Genomic DNA, 17,714 nt, shown 5'->3' with positions numbered 1-17,714 from the left:
TGAGATACGGCTACCCCCACAGCATCATCACCGACAACGGCAGCAACTTCTCCCAAGGCATCTTCTCTCGTTATTGCGGAGAAATGGGGATCCGGATGGCCCTATCTTCTGTGGTGCACCCGGAGTCTAACGGACAAGTGGAGAAGGCTAACGGCCTGGTCCTAGCCGGCATCCGGCCCCGGCTGGTGGAGCCGCTCGAGCGAGCAGCCGGCTGCTGGATTGAAGAGCTGCCCAACGTGCTGTGGAGCCTGCGAACAACTATGAACCGCTCAGTCGGCTTCACACCATTCTTCCTCGTATACGGGGCCGAAGCCGTCCTGCCGACTGATATCGAGCACGACGCGCCAAGGATCAAGCTCTACACAGAAGCTGAAGCCAAAGAAGCTCGCGAAGATGGAGTCGACTTGGTCGAAGAGGCCCGGCTGCTGGCCGCGTCCAGATCTACCATTTACCAGCAGAGCCTCCGACGCTATCACAGCCGGAAGGTCCAGCCCTTAGCATTCCGAGAAGGAGACCTAGTGCTCCGGCTGATCCAGTGGACAGCCGGACAGCATAAACTGTCATCCCCATGGGAGGGTCCCTTCATCCTGAGCAAGGCAGTAGGCAATGATTCCTACTATCTCATAGATGCCCAAGAGGCTAGAGAAAACAAGCCGGACAAGGCTGACGAGGAGACTAAACGTCCCTGGAATGTCAACTTGCTCCGCCCATTTTACACTTGAGAGCAGGAATGTATGTATCCCTTGTACTCCTTTTGTAAGCTATGAAAAAGCATGCGCCAAGAGCGCCGTTTCCGACAAGTTTTTCGCATACTCTACGTTGTTTCGCCAGTTGGCTTACATCCTCTCACGTGGCCGGCTAAGGAACGTGATCCGATTTCCGACAGCCGGCTTCCGATCCAGCTACAGACCGCAACCCGGTTGTCCGGCTGGCGGGAGTAAGGCCTAGGGAGCTGGCACGCGAAAGACGACTAAGGGAAAGAGTGAAAGTGAATTGACTTATAACTTTTCATAAAAGTGCCGGATTGCCGAACTCGGCTCGTTCGACTGAAATACTGTCGGCCTCACCCAGCGGCCCGCTCTTGATCCGGCGACGGATCGCAAACCGGACGTACGATCGGCAGGAGCAAAGCCAAAGAGTGGGGCGGATGGGAAAAAGCGAACAAGCCGAAAGAAAGCAAGCCGGCACACAAATGATTAACAAACGCATTAAAAGTGTGACATAATAAAAGGATAATAATATTCATACATATGCACCCGGCATTCCGGGGATTTAACGAATTGTCTTTCAAAAGTAACACCTAAGGACAGGTACATCTAAGCGCCGGCTGGATTAGGACCAGCCGGAGGAGCGTCAGCGGAGCCGGCTGCCGGGTCATCCTCAGGCACGTCTTCCGCCTCCTCGTCTTCCATCTCCTCGTCCTCGTCCTCAGACGGCGGGTTCGGGTCCGGGATGAAGAGGCCCTTGTCGACGAAGTCGGCGATGGCGCAGGCACGGGCGAGCCGGGCTGTCTTGATCTCAGCCGGGAGAGCATCCTCCACGCCGGCTCGCCGGTACTCGAGCTGCCCAAGGTCCACCTCGCTGTACCAGGAGAGCACGAAGGACAGTGCCATGTCGGCTCCAGCGCGCGTGGCAGACTCCTTCCAGTCGAGGAAGCGATCCGGCGCCCGCTCCAGCCAGGCGATGAGGTTGGAGAGATCCCGCGGCAACGTCTCCGCTGGCCACAGCAGCTGGATCAGCTCCTCAGCCGCCTTCCGGAGCTCCCAGCCGAGCTTGGTGATGGGGTCGACGCGGGCGGCCATGGATGCCATATAATCTTCCATGGTGAAGTACTCCGCGCTACCCTCGCCAGTCGCCCGCCTCCTAGCATCGCGCGCAGCACCAACGGCTGCTAGCGTCGCATCCTGCGCTTCCGGAAAGGCCGCTGCAAAGGAGAAGCGCATTAGAAATCTTTCAAAGCCGAAAAAAAGCTGAAAAATGCAAATTTTCGAAGTCCTAAGGTAGGCCTGGCGGCAGCCGGCACGAGCCGACTGCCCCCAGCCCGAAGATGGAGATTCCGAAGCCCTAAAGTAAGACTGGCGGCAGCCGGCACGAGCCGACTGCCCCCAGCCCGAAGATGGAGATTTCGAAGAAGAAAAAGCCTGGCGGCAGCCTGCACGAACCGACTGCCCCCAGCCCGAAGATGGAGATAGCGAAAAAACCAAAGTTTCCGCTGCCGGCCGCCTGCCCGAGCCGGCAGCCGACAGCCGAAAGCCGGCAAAGGGAGAGAAAGAGAAAAATAAAAAGGCCTACCTGCCAAGCCGCGATCAAGCGTGCCAATCTCCTCCACCCAGCGTTTGGCAGTGGCCGACAGCTCCGCAGACTTGGTGGTCACCTCCTCCTGAAGCGCAAGCCGCTGCTTCTCAACCTCATGCAGCCGCTTGCTCAGGTCGTCCACCTTCTCCTTCTCAGCCGTCCTGAGGAGGGCAAGCTCCTTGAGGTGTTTCTCCTCAAGCCGGCGCAGCCGCCCCAGCTCCCCATCAGCCACCTTGAGCTTGGCGGCAGCAGCCCGGCCCGCCTCCTCGCTCTCGGCGCACTGAGCGCGGGCGGCCAGAAGATCCGCCTCCAGCTGCGGGACTCTGGCGGCTTCAGCTGTAAGACAGCCAGAAAAAGCTTCAGCCAACCAAGGTCAAGAAAAAAGAAATCAAGTCGGAAGGAAAAAAACCTTACCCTTGACGGCCTCCAGCTCGCGAGCCAACTCGGCCCGCTCAAGCTTGGCCTTGTGGTAGCGGGTCACGACGCGGTTGTACAGGTTAGTACGCCGCTCCGTAACCGCCTAAGGAAAAAGAGAATCAGTCAACCAGACTGTTTGACACGAGAAAAACGTCTGTGAAAGACAGACGCGCTACGTTGAGGGGAAGGATGGTAGCGTGTTTCTCTCATGCGCCGGGGTAAAGAAAATAGGTGCGGGCGTGCCAGTGTACCGTAGTACACAAGAAAAAGATAGGGAAGCATGCATTTCATTAATCTCTCTTGGAGAAACAAAGTACAAGTTCCCGAATACAAAGCGCTCCATGGCCTGCTTGCACGGCTAGCTTGACTACGGCGATTGCGATCTCCTGGTTCCCGGGGCCTCGGAAGGCACCCGGTTAATTACTCCCGCGGGTTACGCCGCGAGACACCTCCGATTAAGCCGTGTGGTCGTCTTCGTCGTCTTCGCTTCGCGTTCTCCATGCATGATGTGATGGTGGTGTGTGTGGGCGGCGGCAGAGCCCGTGTCCTCGTCGGTACACGCGCCGCATGTAACGTGGCCTTTGCTCCGGCCACGCCCGCCTTCGCCGTCGCTCCTCGTCGGTCTTGACGGCGTTGGTGTAGTTGTAGTTGAAGTAGCATGGGTCCACTCAGCCAGGACTTCTCGACGACCAGTGGCGTCATCGGGGCGCGCAAGGGGTATGCCTCGCGGGAGTATGTTGTCGATGGAGATCGGCGTCGGTGTGAAACCAACGCATGCGCCCAAGTCGGTGTAGCCAGTACCGTCGGCACCTCGTCTCGACCTGACGCCAAGTCTATGGCCGTCGGCGTAGACAAGATTGCCGTTTCGCAGGCTCGGGGGTAGTAATGTCGCAGATGTTGTGTTCGTCTCCTCCTAAACGGTGTGGCTGGCGTTTCGTCTAGGCAGGCTGCCAAGCGCATGGCCGTCCTCACCATCTCCTGTGCACACAGGGACGTGGTGTTGGGGCATCGTCATGCCTCGGCTTGCGAGGTCCGCATCGGGCCAGCTCTGTATGACTGGCGGACCGAATGGCGTTCGCCTTGGACGGCTCTCAGGTTGATGGTGTCTGGTCGAACATGATTGCACGAACCCTTCATCTGTAAGGACATGTGCATGGCCAAGCTTTGGTTCCCCACAGTACGTATACGTACGTACATGGGTCTTGAAGTAATGCATCACGATAATCAAAGTATCACTTGGCTAGCTTATGTAATATGTATGCGTGGCATGCCGCGTGCACGCTAGAGCCCCGGAGGTGTTCATGCGCCTTCGAGCGCCGGGCTTCGCGTCGGCATCGTTGCAACGCCCGTCCTCTTCGGCATGGCTTGTTAGAAGATAAGGCGACGCCGGGCTGCACGCCGGCAGCCCTAGCACGGATATCGTCGTCGCGGACGTCATCGTCACGCCTCGCGTGTGTCATGGAATTGATGGCACCACGCTGCACACCAGCAGCCTCGTCGCGGACGTCGCCGTCGCGCCTCGCCGGTACCACGGAGATGGCGCCGCACGGCATGCTGTCAGCCCCGGCACGGATGTCGTCGTCGCGCCTCGCGGGTGCCTTGGCGCCGCGCTGCACGCCGGCAGAATCCTCGAGGACGTCGTCGCCGCGCCTCGTGTGTGCCATGGAGTTGATGGCACCGCGCTACATGCCGGTAGCCTTGTCGCGGACGTCGCCGTCGTGCCTCGCCGGTGCAACGGAGATGGCGCCGCACGGCACACCGTCAGCCCCGACACGGATGTCGTCATCGCGCCTCGCGGGTGCCATGGTGTTGACGCCGCGCTGCACGCCGGCAGCCTCCTCGCGGACGTCGTCGCCGCGCCTCGTGTGTACCATGGAATTGATGGCGCCGCGCTACACGCCGGCAGCCTTGTCGCGGACGTCGCCGTCGTGCCTCGCCAGTGCAACGGAGATGGCGCCGCACGGCACACCGTCAGCCCCGGCACGGATGTCGTCATCGCGCCTCGCGGGTGCCATGGTGTTGGCGACGCGCTGCACGCCGGCGGCCTCCTCGCGGACGTCGTCGCCGCGCCTCGTGTGTGCCATGGAGTTGATGGCGCCTCGCTACACGCCGGCAGCCTCGTCGCGGACGTCGCCGTCGCGCCTCACGGGTGCCATGGCGTTGACGCCACGCTGCACGCCGGCAGCCTCGTCAAGGTCGTCGTCGTCGCGCCTCGCCGGTGCCGCGGAGATGGCACCGGACGGCACGCCGGCAGCCCCGGCACGGATGTCGTCGAAGCGCCTCGCCGGTGTCATGGTGTTGGCGCCGCGCTGCATGCCAGCAGCCTCGTCAAGGTCGTCGTCGTCGCGCCTTGCGGGTGTGTTGATGGCGCCGCGCTGCACGCCGGCAGCCTCCTCCCGGACGTCGCCGTCGCGCCTCGCCGGTGCCATGGCATTGACGCCGCGCTGCACGGGAAGCCTCGTCAAGGTCGTCGTCGTCGCGCCTCGCCGGTGCCACGGAGATGGCGCCGGACGGCACGCCAGCAGCCCAGCACGGATGTCGTCGAAGCGCCTCTCGTGTGCCATGGAGTTGATGGCGCTTCATTCGCCCATGTGGCAGGTTGCACACCCACTCCGTGTCACGGGATGGGATGCATGTGTGCATGTATGCTTGAGAGAGGGAGAGGAAGGAAGAGAGAGATGAGCATAGATTCAACCGTTCATCTTACCATCGGGAAGTGCTTGCTTCGCCTCCGTGGCCGCCTTGCTCCTGGTCGATGTATAAGTGTGGTGTATGGCGTTTTGGGTAGGTGCTGGTGTGTGTGTTTGATGGATGAACGGTGAATGGAAGATGGCTTGTGTGTATGTGTGGGTGTTGATGAACCGATGGGTGGTGTGATCACCTCCGGTGGTGAGAGCTCTGCCTCTGAGAGAGTTCTTCCTCCGTCTTCGTGTGTGTTTCCTCCAAGCCGAGAGCTGTGCGTGAGTCCTCAGGTGCTTCCTCTCTGGTATTTATAGGCAAGAGGTAAGGCTTCTTGGAACGGAACGACGCGCGCCGCGGCGTTTGCAGTTCCGATTCTTCTGGTTCAAGAGATAAGTACGCTCTTGTAATCTTTATCTGCTGCTCTTGTAATCTTTATCTGCTGGCCGGTGCATTGCTAATTCATCGTGTCGCGCGTCTGGCTCGACCAAGCTGCGTGCCCGACCGATCGGCAACATGCCGTGAACCATGTACTTTGTACGTATTGGGTTGTAGCTAGCATGTACAGGCAGCCAGCTAGTCACGATCAAGCATGCTAGCAATGCATCAAGACTCCGCTAGTACATGCGTGTAATACGCGTACATGGCTGACCCATACGCACACACGCCATAGTATTTTGGCTTGTACATGTATATCCCTGATAGCTGCCGGCACGCTAGCCTCGTAAAAAAAAAACTCGTCGAACACAGACGAAACCCGGACCGGCTCCAAGCAGCCGGCCCACGCCTCGGAGGGCTACCAGGATAATAACCAAATTGCAAAAAAGACGAAGTATTTACCTTGCTGGCTTCCTCCACCTTGGCGAGGTTGGCCGCGGTCTCAGCAGCCCTGGCCTTGAGGTTGGCCTGGAAGCCGGAGAAGAGCATCTTCACCGACGCCACGCCTGGGTTCCCCTCCCGGCTGGTCACCTCGTAGGAGTTCGCGCTGAGCCACGCCTGCTCCATAGTGCCAGCCGAGCCAAGGCTGGAGTCGGAGGCGGATGCCACATGCAGAAGCCGGGCACCCTTAGCCACGTGAAGGCCCTCCAACGGCGCCGACGGGCCCTCCATCCTCACCAACGCGCGCGAGCCGGTGTCCCCCGTGCGCGCCGGCTCGTCCCTTGCCGGCTCCTGCCTGGCCGGCTCCTCCCTGGTCGGCTCCGAAGATGGAGGCGCTCCGGGCGAAGCAGTCGGCCCGGTCGGGGCAGCCGTCTCCGGCGCCTGAGGTGCCCCCTCCGGGCTCTCCTCCAACACCACCACGCTGGGCCCGGCTCCGGCTCCGGTTGCAGGCGGCGCAGCCCGCTGGCTCCGGCTCCGGTCGCAGCGGCATGCCCCTGCCGGCTCCGGCCGGCTGGGTCCAGAAGACGAGCGCGGCGCGGGAACATATCGTCCGTAGTCGGGCGGCGCGTCGGCTCGCCCCGTGCGCCGCGGCCGGCGCTGAAGCCAGAGGCACGGCGAAAGAAGGCGCCCATGCGGGAGGCGGAGTACCCGCAGGCGGCACGACGACCGGTGGCGGCGTGGGCGCGCGCGCCGAAGGCTGCGGCGTCGACTCCCTCCTTTGTCGCGGAGGCGGCGACAAGACACGCGGAGCCTGCCGGGAGCCGCCGCCTTGGGTGAACTTGATAGGGGCCCTAGCCGAACAAATAAGAAAAAGATGAGTATAAAGAGAAAGGAAAGAAAAGGAATCAAACAAGAAGAGAAGAAAAACTCACCCGGCCTGCTCCGGAACCTTCTTCGGCTGCAGCCGGCGCTGCTTCTTCGCCTTCGCCTCCAAGGCGGCGGTGGAGGAGCGGTCGCCGACCCGCTTCTTCCCCTTGGGCGCCGAAGTCGCCGTGGTGCTAGGCGGCATCGCGCGCAGAGGCACTGCGGGGACCGGCCCCGTGGTGGACGTCGCCGGCTCGTCGTCCTCCTGCTGCTCTGGCGAAGGAGGCGGATTGTGCTCCCCTTGGCCGCCCTGGTCAGGTGCCTGCGGTAGATCGTCGTCGCCAGCCTGGTCGCCGGCTTGGTCAGCCGGATCGGCGTGATCCGGCGTCCACCTCCTTATCGCCAGGTCGCCGTCCTCAACGTTCTGGCGGTCGAAGAGCTAGAAGACAGAAGAAATATAAGTAAGCCATAAGCCGGAAGTCGGCAAAGAACGAAGTCGGCCACGCAGCCGCAAGCCGGAAGTTGGCCAAAACAACGGAACTTACCAGCTCAGGCAGCAAGTCCCGGTTGCGGGGCGCCAGCCCGTAGTTCCAGGCGTCCGGCATGTTGGCCTTGGTGATGTTGTTCACCCGGCGGGCCACCTTGGGCTTGGAGAGCTCCACCTTGGACGTCCGGGTCGGATCGAACCGGCCGGACATGTGCCCAATCTTATGGGTGCGCAGCTGAAGCGGCAGCACCCGGCGCTCGGCGACGGTGCAGAGGAGATCCTCGGCAGTCAGCCCGCCCGCAACGGCGGCCCCCAGGAAATCCCAGAGCTGGCTCACCTCCGCGTCCGGGTCCGTCGTTCGGGCGTTGTAGCCCCAGTTGATCCGGCCGACTGGAGGAGCCGGATTGTACTCCGGCAGGTTGATCCGGTCGAAGCCCGGATTCTCGTTGCGCACGTAGAAGAACGACATCTGCCAGTTCTTCACCGAGTCGACAGTCGGAATCTTGGGGAAAGGCGTACCCGCCCGGGAGTAGATCGAGGCGGCGCCGCAGGTCCGCAGGTGGCCGTCGGTCGTTTGCGCCTTGATGTAGAAGAGGCGGCTCCAGAAGTCGATGTCCGGCCACAAGCCGGCATACGCCTCCATGAAAGCCACGTAGCAGCTGAGGAGGACGCAGGCGTTGGCCGGAAGGTGGTGCGGCTGCAGGACGAAGTATTCGAGGAATTGGCGGAAGAAGTTGGACGCCGGCAAGCCCAACCCACGGTCGAAATGCGCGCCGAAGACGACGCGCTCGCCGGGCTCCGGCTTGGGCTCCACCTCCGCGCCGGGCGCCCTCGTGATCACCGTCGACGGGATCCGGTGGAGGCGCACCAGACGCTCGATGTTGTCCTCCCTCATGTAAGATCCCCTCCAGGACCCGCTCGCGCCGGCCATTGATGAAGAGGAGGAGGAAGAAGACCAAGAAAGGCGGAAGGGCGAAGAAGAACCTCGCGACGGCGGCGACGGTGGCGGCGGAGGACGCACCGTTGAAACGCGGGGCCCCGTGGCGCCGGCTCGTCGGAGTAGCGGCGGCGGATCGGCGGAGATGTGCTCGCCGGAGTTCGCCAGTGAGAAACGCTCGCCGGAGCAGCAAGAAGCTCGAGCGCGAGGAAGAGAACGAGAGGAGCGGGAGCGCGAGGAAGACGAAGTGAGGCAGTGGCCGCCTCGGTACCCTCCCGCGCGGCATTTATAGCCGCCCGTGGCGGGCGTTTGGCCTCCAAGTGTCGATCGTGGCCACGTCCCCGGATTAACTGCGCCATAACGCCTCCCACGACCGTTGCGGTTACTGGAAACCGCCACACCACGTCCCCCACGACCGCACCGGATCCGGAGGAGACATTGATGTGACCAGACGAAGCGGCAGCAGCGGCCTGACGTCAGACCGGTCAAGTCGGGCGCAGGACCCGAGGCGGCGGAGACTCCGGCGCACTCAAGCCGGAGCCGGACATTAACTTCGAGTCGGCCCCAAACTTTCCTAGCAAGGCGGAGACATCGTCAAGACTTGTGAAAAAGCAAAAGCTGCAAAAGTAAAAATAGCGTCCGGCTAGGAGCAGCCAGCCGAAACGAGCCGGATGAGGGCGCAACCGGCTGAATGGAAATTCTCAGTCGGCCCCTCCGAGTGCCGTCAAGTATGTTCGGGAGATTAAAAAGCCAGGAAAACCTGCCTAGGTCCCTCTAAACGCAGGACCTTGCCAGCTTCGGGGGCTAATGTCGGGGGGAAGACCCCGGGTAGGGCAATGGACGCGGAGCAGCCGGCTGACCACCGGCCGGCTCGCGGCAAAGGCCAGCTGAGGAGCAGCCGGCTGGAGCCGTGGCCGGCTGGTCCGGAAGTCGGCTGGCTCTAGGTCCTAGTCGGCCTGGCTGCGGCCACCAATGCTGTAGCTGGGCCGGCTTCTACAAGCCATATCCGACTGGGGGTTTGTACCTCAGACCGACTCGAGGCTGGTGAGTCTTGCACTAGAAGGAACCGGGTAGGTGGTCCGGGTTCGTAAGTCCACGCTGACTTCATCTCCCGTAAAGCGCGGGGCACTGTGGAGCAATAGTGCCACGCGCCGGACAGGCCATCATGGCGTACGTCGATCCGTACTGACTACAATGCTTGATGGCGACAGGGACACTTCCTCTCCATACCGTTGACTTCGGCAGCCGGATGGGACAGGCCATGAGGCCTCAACGGCTCCTGACGTCAGTGCCTCGGGAAGGAGCGGAAGCCGGAGCCGGCCAAGCCGGCCAGTAGACTATAGGGTCTTTTATGTAAAGTGTCGGTGCCTATATAAGCCGCACTACCCCCTCTCGTGCAGGGGATCGATCACTCTTGCTCCATTTCCACCCTTAGCGCTGCCCTGTGAGAGAGATCATCATCTCCCTTAGCCTCCCAGGAGCAGCCGAACACAGCTCTAGGAGCATCATTGTATTGTGTGATCACCTTATACACTCATAGCAGGAGTAGAGGCGTTACCTCCATCGGAGGGCCTCGAACCTGGGTACGTCGCCGTGTCGCTCGTCCCCATACCCGCATCGGATACCGCCGTGAGATCACCTAGGAACCACCTTCGTTAGCCACCCTATGGCATATGCCGTGACGATACCACGACAACGACGACCGGCCTGCGACGACTGGCACACGCCGACTGTCAGATGACGACTTGCTCATGCCGACTGTCATGCGCCGACTGGCTAAACGAGTTCATGCGATTGAAGACTGGCGGCCAACTGACGGTTCCTTCTTTGGGGAGCCCGGTGGCGATTCACCTTAATCCGCCCATGTGCCTCTTCGCGACCCGCGCCGGATCCACGCTTCGTCACCACCGCGCTCGGGGACTACTGATGGGGATATGCCCATAGGGGGTGGGTCGCCAGTCCCACTCGCCACAAGGACGAAGGCCCAGGAAGACCACCAGTCGCCTAGCTGACTGGACCCGAAGGCGACTGGGCCGAAGACCCAAGGAGGAGATCCGCACGGCTGGATAAGAAGATTGCTTGTGGAAGGGTGATGTATCCCGGATTAGTAGCAACTGATACGATTCGGAGTTATCTCCTTGTAACCCTAGACCGGGGGTGGATATATAAACCCCGGGCTAAACCCTAGAGGACACAACGTCTGAGATCCGATCTCCCCTGTAAGCTCTTGGCTCCGCGCCGACTGAACCCCCCCCCCCCCCCCCCCCATTGTAATTCTCCACTGAGCAATAAGATCTAGCAGGACGTAGGCCTTTTACTCTCCGGAGGAGCTGAACCTGGGTAAAACCTTGCGTCCCTTGCACCTCGACCCGCAGATGGCGATGTTCCCTTGCCCTCGCATCAACGAAGTGCTACCCCTGTAGCATCTGCCGTGGTCATATCCACGACAATCGGCGCTCGGCGTGCTCCCGCAGCTTGTGCACACCGTAGTAAGCACATAGCGTGTGCATATCATCAATAGATCAGTATAATTGTTATATGTAAGAAACATTTGACAACAAAATGACAACTGCGGGCCAATGTTTGAATGGCAAGATCCTTCCGAACATCATATACACTCTATATTTTTCTGTTCGAGTATACCTATCATAAACTAGAAACCTCTATCATATATGTCACAACCAAGATAGGTAAGGGTACACACATACATATACATTACATTCATGCAATTGACACAACTTGATCCGGAAAGACATGCATTTTGTATTTTCTGGTTTTCTTATGTTTGAGAGGATTTTAATTTGAATACATATTTAATCCGTAAATGTATTAAAGAACTAATGAAAAGTACCAAAACATACATTTTAAATTTAGCTCAACATAAGTAATATGACATAAATTAATAAAAGTAACTTATAAAAAGTATAAAAGTTTAATGTAAATAATTAAATGTGTGTATATTCGTCGTGGGGGCAAACAAACTGAATAGAATAGTTACAACTTAGGGCTATACTTACAAAATGAACGATGTACATATTGAAATGTATAGCTCACCGTCCGCGGCATGCCACTGTACGCGGCCCCGAAGGTGTTCCTGCGCGATGGGTATGATGGCGCCAAGGCGGACGCGTGGTCCTTCAGCATCATCCTCTTCGTGCTCGCCACCGGCCGCAAGCCCTTCTGGGACGACGACCTCCGCACGATGTACCACACCATCTGCTGCGGTGACTTCCGCTGATCGCGCTCCTTCAACCCCGACCTTGTGCGCATCGTGCGCCGCATCCTCCAGCCAAACACGACGCACCGGATCACGCTGCTGCAGATCATGGAGACGGACTAGTTCAAGAAGGGATTCAAAGAAATCAGTTTCTGAATGGACAAGAAGGACTGCATGTGGAGCCTCGATAGTTACCAGGGAAGCGCTCTAGGTGTGGCGGGACCTTTTGAGAAACAAAAATAGAGAGGCGCTCCCAAAGGAACTGCCCCGCCGATCCATCGTGCGATCGGCCGCCCGCCCATCGGTGACGCCCTCAACCAATCGTCATCCAAAAGTGAAGTCAAGTCTCAAAATAAGCAAAGTATATATTTATCTGATCAAAACAACACACAACAGTAGGGTCCTTTGGTTCTTGAGTATTTGCAGTCTTGATTGGATTATATAGTATGTCAATATTTCTTCAATTCTGTTTCTTTGCATGTTATATCCAATCCATGAATCCATCCCTACTAGTACTACTTGGGTGAAATTCAATTTCACACTAGGATTTATGTGTGTCCCGTAAGAAAAAACGCTGAATTTAGGAATCCCTTTGCAATGCAATCTGGCAATCCATACTAGTATTTACACAGTGAGAGTGTTAGACTTGTCTTCTATAGATTCTTACAGTAAGTGTTTCAGTTATTTAATACTAGGGAAGAAGAAAGAGGACAATGGAGAGGTATTTGATAAAGAAATCCACACATGTTCAGCCCTCCAAATGTCAACACCATTGTTGGTCAACACCACCACCAAGAGTTTAAATGAAAATGCAGCAGCAGCAGTACAAAGATAAAACTATGTTGTGCCTCAAATAGTTGATTTATCAACAAGCTAAAAGAAAGAGAATGGCAGATTATCATCCCAAATAAACATAACAAGATAAGGAGGAAATATTTAATTTGGGGACCACATAAGCCTCGCGGTTTTAGTTTTCCTTTCAGGCTCGTTCAGAAGAAGAAAAGGAATAAGAGATTCAATCTTGATTTTTTGGTGTTGTCCATTGAGAGATGTTTATGAGCTATGAAGATTGTGAAGAATTCACTTCGTAACAAAATTGTTGATGACTATATGAGTCATGGCCTCATTTTATTCACGGAAAATCATTGTTGGAGACAATTACTAATGACGTGATTGTCGATTGTTAGGGAGGAATGCAGTGTAATGGTTTTCCTATACATGATGCCCCGGTTAGTTTTTGTCCTGTGTCCGCCACTCTGTGAGTACACCAACCTATGCTTTGCGATCGAAGGTAATGCATCATAGGATAGAAACTAAGTGCATTGCAGTGCAAGTGTTCCGTGCCGTGCGTGCGACTAAAGGCACTATAACATGGAACTAAAAGGCTGTGACCTAAGGTAGTGCAACGCAGAACAGAGATGTAGTGCCAATGCACCGCGTTGGGCACTACGACCGAAGGGAGTAGAACACCAAACATAAAGGCACTGCGAGTGCACCGTTCCATGCACTACGACAGAAGGTAGTGCAATGCAGAAAAGAAAGCAAGTGCACACCAAATCCCACCTCCTCTTCTTCCTATCCGACCCCTCGCGCGCCATCGTAAGGTTCCCCGTGTCTTCATCCGCAACAATCACCAGCGGAAGCCACCGATTTGCCATGGATTTGAAGTGGAGGTTTCTGGATAATGGTGGAGTGCGATGAGCTGGTGAGGGAATTCTAGTGGAGTGAAGGGGAAGTGTGGCAGATGCGGGCGCCAAGCATGGTTTGGGGGCATACAAGACACCTGCGCTTGTGTAGTTGTGTGTAGGCGAGCTCTTGGGCTTGCTGATTCCACACCCTATGATGTTTGAGTGTTTCTCGTGCCTCGGCGACCCTCTTTTCCCCAGGGAGAAAACAGAGAGTTCACTTAACGTTGATGATGACGCTGTCAAATCTCGACTAAATCCCACCAAGTAATCATGGAGGAAATCATAGTGATTATACCCTTCACGAGTCACGGCAATCATGGTGATTGACCGCTGGGCGAGGAAAAATTGACCGCGCAAACACAAAAGGGAAGTTACGTGTAGTACAATGTCCCTAAAAAAAAGTTAGGCGTACAATGTAGCCTGTCGCAGTGGATGGTGAAACGAAATGATCAAGAGGCTTTCAATAACATCTGACATCTTACGTGTGTAAAGTATCATAGAGACTATTATTTTCCCAAAGATAGTTATTGTTAGAAATAGGATTAGCTTAAGTCTTAAGCTAACTAGGTAGTTACTTTTGTCCAACAGCCGTAATATCTTGAAGGGACCTTGGCCTTGTAAACGGCGCTTTATTGGTCTGATTATTGGTATATATACCCCTCAATCATCAATGAAATCAAGTGTTCATCTCTCAATACTTTTACTCTAAACACGTTATCACGCACTTTGTCTCTACCGAGAGCACAAGGCCAGAAGAACGATGGAGAAAAAACGGGAAAATGCAGCACCGCACGAGCGGTCCGGCGAGCGACAGCAAACTCTCCGGCATGACGCGTCGGACGGAGGCCATCAGCCCCGACGCGACCACGGCCTCTTCGCCGCGGCTCCTCCCTGCAGCGCGAGGAACGGCCAAAACGCCGCGCGGCTGCGGCCCCGGCACGCGCCATGAACGGCGTGGCCCACAGCAGGCACGCGTAGCCGCGTCCTACGACGCGCGGCGCGCGGCGCGCTCGTTCCTACGAGGCGACGCCCCTGACGGTGCTCCTCCGAGCATGTAGCATCGGCCCCCGGCGGAAGCCAGTCCCCAACGCTTTCTCCTCCCAGCCGGTAGCCGCCTACGCGCGACGAAGACGACCTTCAACCACGGCGCGCCATGTAGCCTTCGGCTCGGCCCTCACGGCGCAGCAGCGCCCGCGGACACGGCCCTCAGCCTGGTTCCTCCAAGCACGGAGGGTTCTTCAATCTATGGCCTCGCCGCACGCACTACGCCCTTCAGTCCTCTGGACTCCGGAGCAAGGCGATGCCCTTGTGAAGGAGGCTGAGCGCCTGCGTCGAATAATTGATTCGTACAGAGCACAAAGGAAGCGATAGGGAAACCTTATCTCTTTCGCCAAATTTGCAATTTAGTCTGTCTAGTTTGTTAAATTGCACATATATAACTTACAAATGGACCTGCATACTCGCTGGTTTATGCAGATTAACAATCTGTTTTGTATTGGACTTGCCATCAGGCAAAATACTATCTTTTGGTTCAGCTCTCTGCCTTGCTGCATATTATAAATAAAGAATCACATGGTATATACATATGCCTCTAGCATTTTATAACATACAAAAAAAAAAGAGGATAACACACAATTTTGGTACACCAAACTTTATTTGTAATTGAAATTATTATTTTCTTACAAGAAAAATCACATTAAAATTTTATGAGATAAAATTGCCAGTAAATATGTGACTATCTAAAGTTCATTGCAAATCGCAAGGTGATGGCATAAACTATATAAATTGCAGATTATTCATTATTGTGATATGAACATATTTGCCATCTCGACGGCAATTTTTTTTCTCCAAATGTGCTTTTCTAAATATATTAATATCAAAGTATAACACAATGTAGTAGGATAAGGCATCTACTATGCTTCCTACTACTAAGAGATGTACCCCATAAATATGGAGAAAATCTACAATGTGTTAACTTACTATTTGAGATCAACACACACATATGGCATGGAAGCACTAACTTAACATTCAATTGTTTCTCTAGAGCATACTTGTTGTTTACCAAAGGAAATTTTGCTATCAAAGTAAAATTAAATTTTGGCATCATCACTGCATGCTTCTATTACATTGGTATAAAGAAAATTGTGGAACCTATATCAGTTGTTTTATGTCTATCAAGACAAAGTCCATCATACATAGCAGTGTTTTTGCTCTTGACAAAACTACTATAGGTTATCCATTATACGGTGATAATTATATTCACCACAAATAACCAATGTCAAAATACATATCTATGTTTTGGCATTAAATTTAACATCTCCCATCATTTTGGGTAAGAATTCCAAAGAATTGATAGAAGTATCATTTAATATCTCAATATTGAATGTCTACCCGATGGTCATTAAGGAATTACCTCGACCATTAATATGCTCAATCGAAGCATTTTCATAAAATTATTTACTATCATAATAAATGAGTTGCATGATCATCTCATGCGTTGCTAGAATCTCCATCAAAGGAATTCACTAAACTCACATTAGATGAGAGAAAATGGATAAAATATCTATTCCTCTCTAAAATCTCCACCAAGGAGATATTTGTTGTATAAACATAATGTCAATAGGTTCTCATTCACTTTTGAGGATTTCTAGTACATTGAAGTTATCTAGTTCTGTTATCTATAAATCAACTTCAAGTTTATATTTTGTGATTAGGCAGTTTCAAATATATGCCTGATTCAAAAACCTCAATGCACTTTACATCCTACTTTGATGGTAATGTAAGAACATCATCGTCTTTATTTCAGGCTATATGTTATCTTCTTATAAGGATTCATTAGATACACCCTACGGGTGATATATATCACTGCCTGAAATTAAACTATTACTCATAATACTAAGAATCTCAATGGTCTTGAAAAGAACCACGAGAAATCAATGTAAAGTGGAGGTAAAATGACAAGCAAAAACTTAGTGGATCCATCAAAGGGATAAGATAACTCTCAAGTTTATCAAAGATGTTATTGTATGAATCATTATACATATGAAATCCCGATTCCCAAGCCTTTCTGGTAGGGTTATTCCACAATTTGATCATCTACGAGTTAAACGGGGTAATTTTGAAGCTCACTTCAAGAAACACCGTACTATAATCTTGTTACGGATTGTACTTATAATCTTCATCATGAAGAAAACATAAGCCTAGTCCGGTTGGAGATACACTCCTTTGCAATAATAGTTTTCTTGTGGAATGAAATTCCCAAGACATTTTGGAGACCTTGTTTAGTCTCATACCTATCCCCACAAGCCTATATTTATGCTACCATATGTGGTATGTTGTCCATTAATATCATGTTTCTCATACATGACATTTCAATGTATGAACTAAATTCATACTAAACTTTGTTGTGTAGAAACTAATATTTTGGATCTTCATGAATTTAAGATTTGTCATAATCGCCTTGGTCACCCACTATAGGGGTAATGCGGAAAAACAAATAAGTGAAAAATTCATTGTTCACAACTTAAAAGTTGCAAAATTCTCAAATCATCAGATGTTATGAGCACCTAATGTGTCATGAGAATTTTTTTTTTTATAAGTCTCTCACACTCCGCTCAAATTTCTTGAACTTATTCAAGAAGATACATGTGGACTATTCACAACTATCTGGGTCATATAATTATTTCATGGTATTCATAGACACTTTAATGGATGGTCTTATGTGGGTCTCTAATCTCCACAAACCCATGATTTTACTAAATTAATCGCTCAAATTATCAAATTAAGAGCAAAATATCAATAACATATTGGTTAAACCAATACAATTATTATTTTCACAAGCATTTGTGATTTTACTAAGTACTTCTTGTACATACCCCAGAATGGTGTATCTAAATTCTTTATCAAAAGAATCAAACTAACTAAATGACCACTTTGACAAATTTTTAACATGCCAACATATTGTTGGACACATGCGGTCTTACACGCCGTAGATCTGATCCAGATCACAACAACTGCTTATCATACTGCTTCCCCTAGCAGTAAGTACGTGGAAATCAAACAAGTATTTCCCATCTGCGATAATACGGTTATATACCGTTATCACCACCCCAACGTACATCATGGGCACTCACATCAATTTGGGATCTATGTGATAAATAACTAAGGTATAATCGTTTATCCGTCAAATACCTTAAGACCCTAACAAGGGAGTTATTGATAGCCCGTACGCTGATTGCATTTGCAATAACGACATTTTTCGGCATTAGGGGGAGATTAGTACCACAAAGAATGCCGATAAATAAATAATAA

This window comes from Lolium perenne, chromosome 5 (assembly GCF_019359855.2).
Source record: "Lolium perenne isolate Kyuss_39 chromosome 5, Kyuss_2.0, whole genome shotgun sequence".
Lineage (NCBI taxonomy): Eukaryota > Viridiplantae > Streptophyta > Magnoliopsida > Poales > Poaceae > Lolium > Lolium perenne.
Note: the sequence above shows the minus strand (reverse complement) of the source record.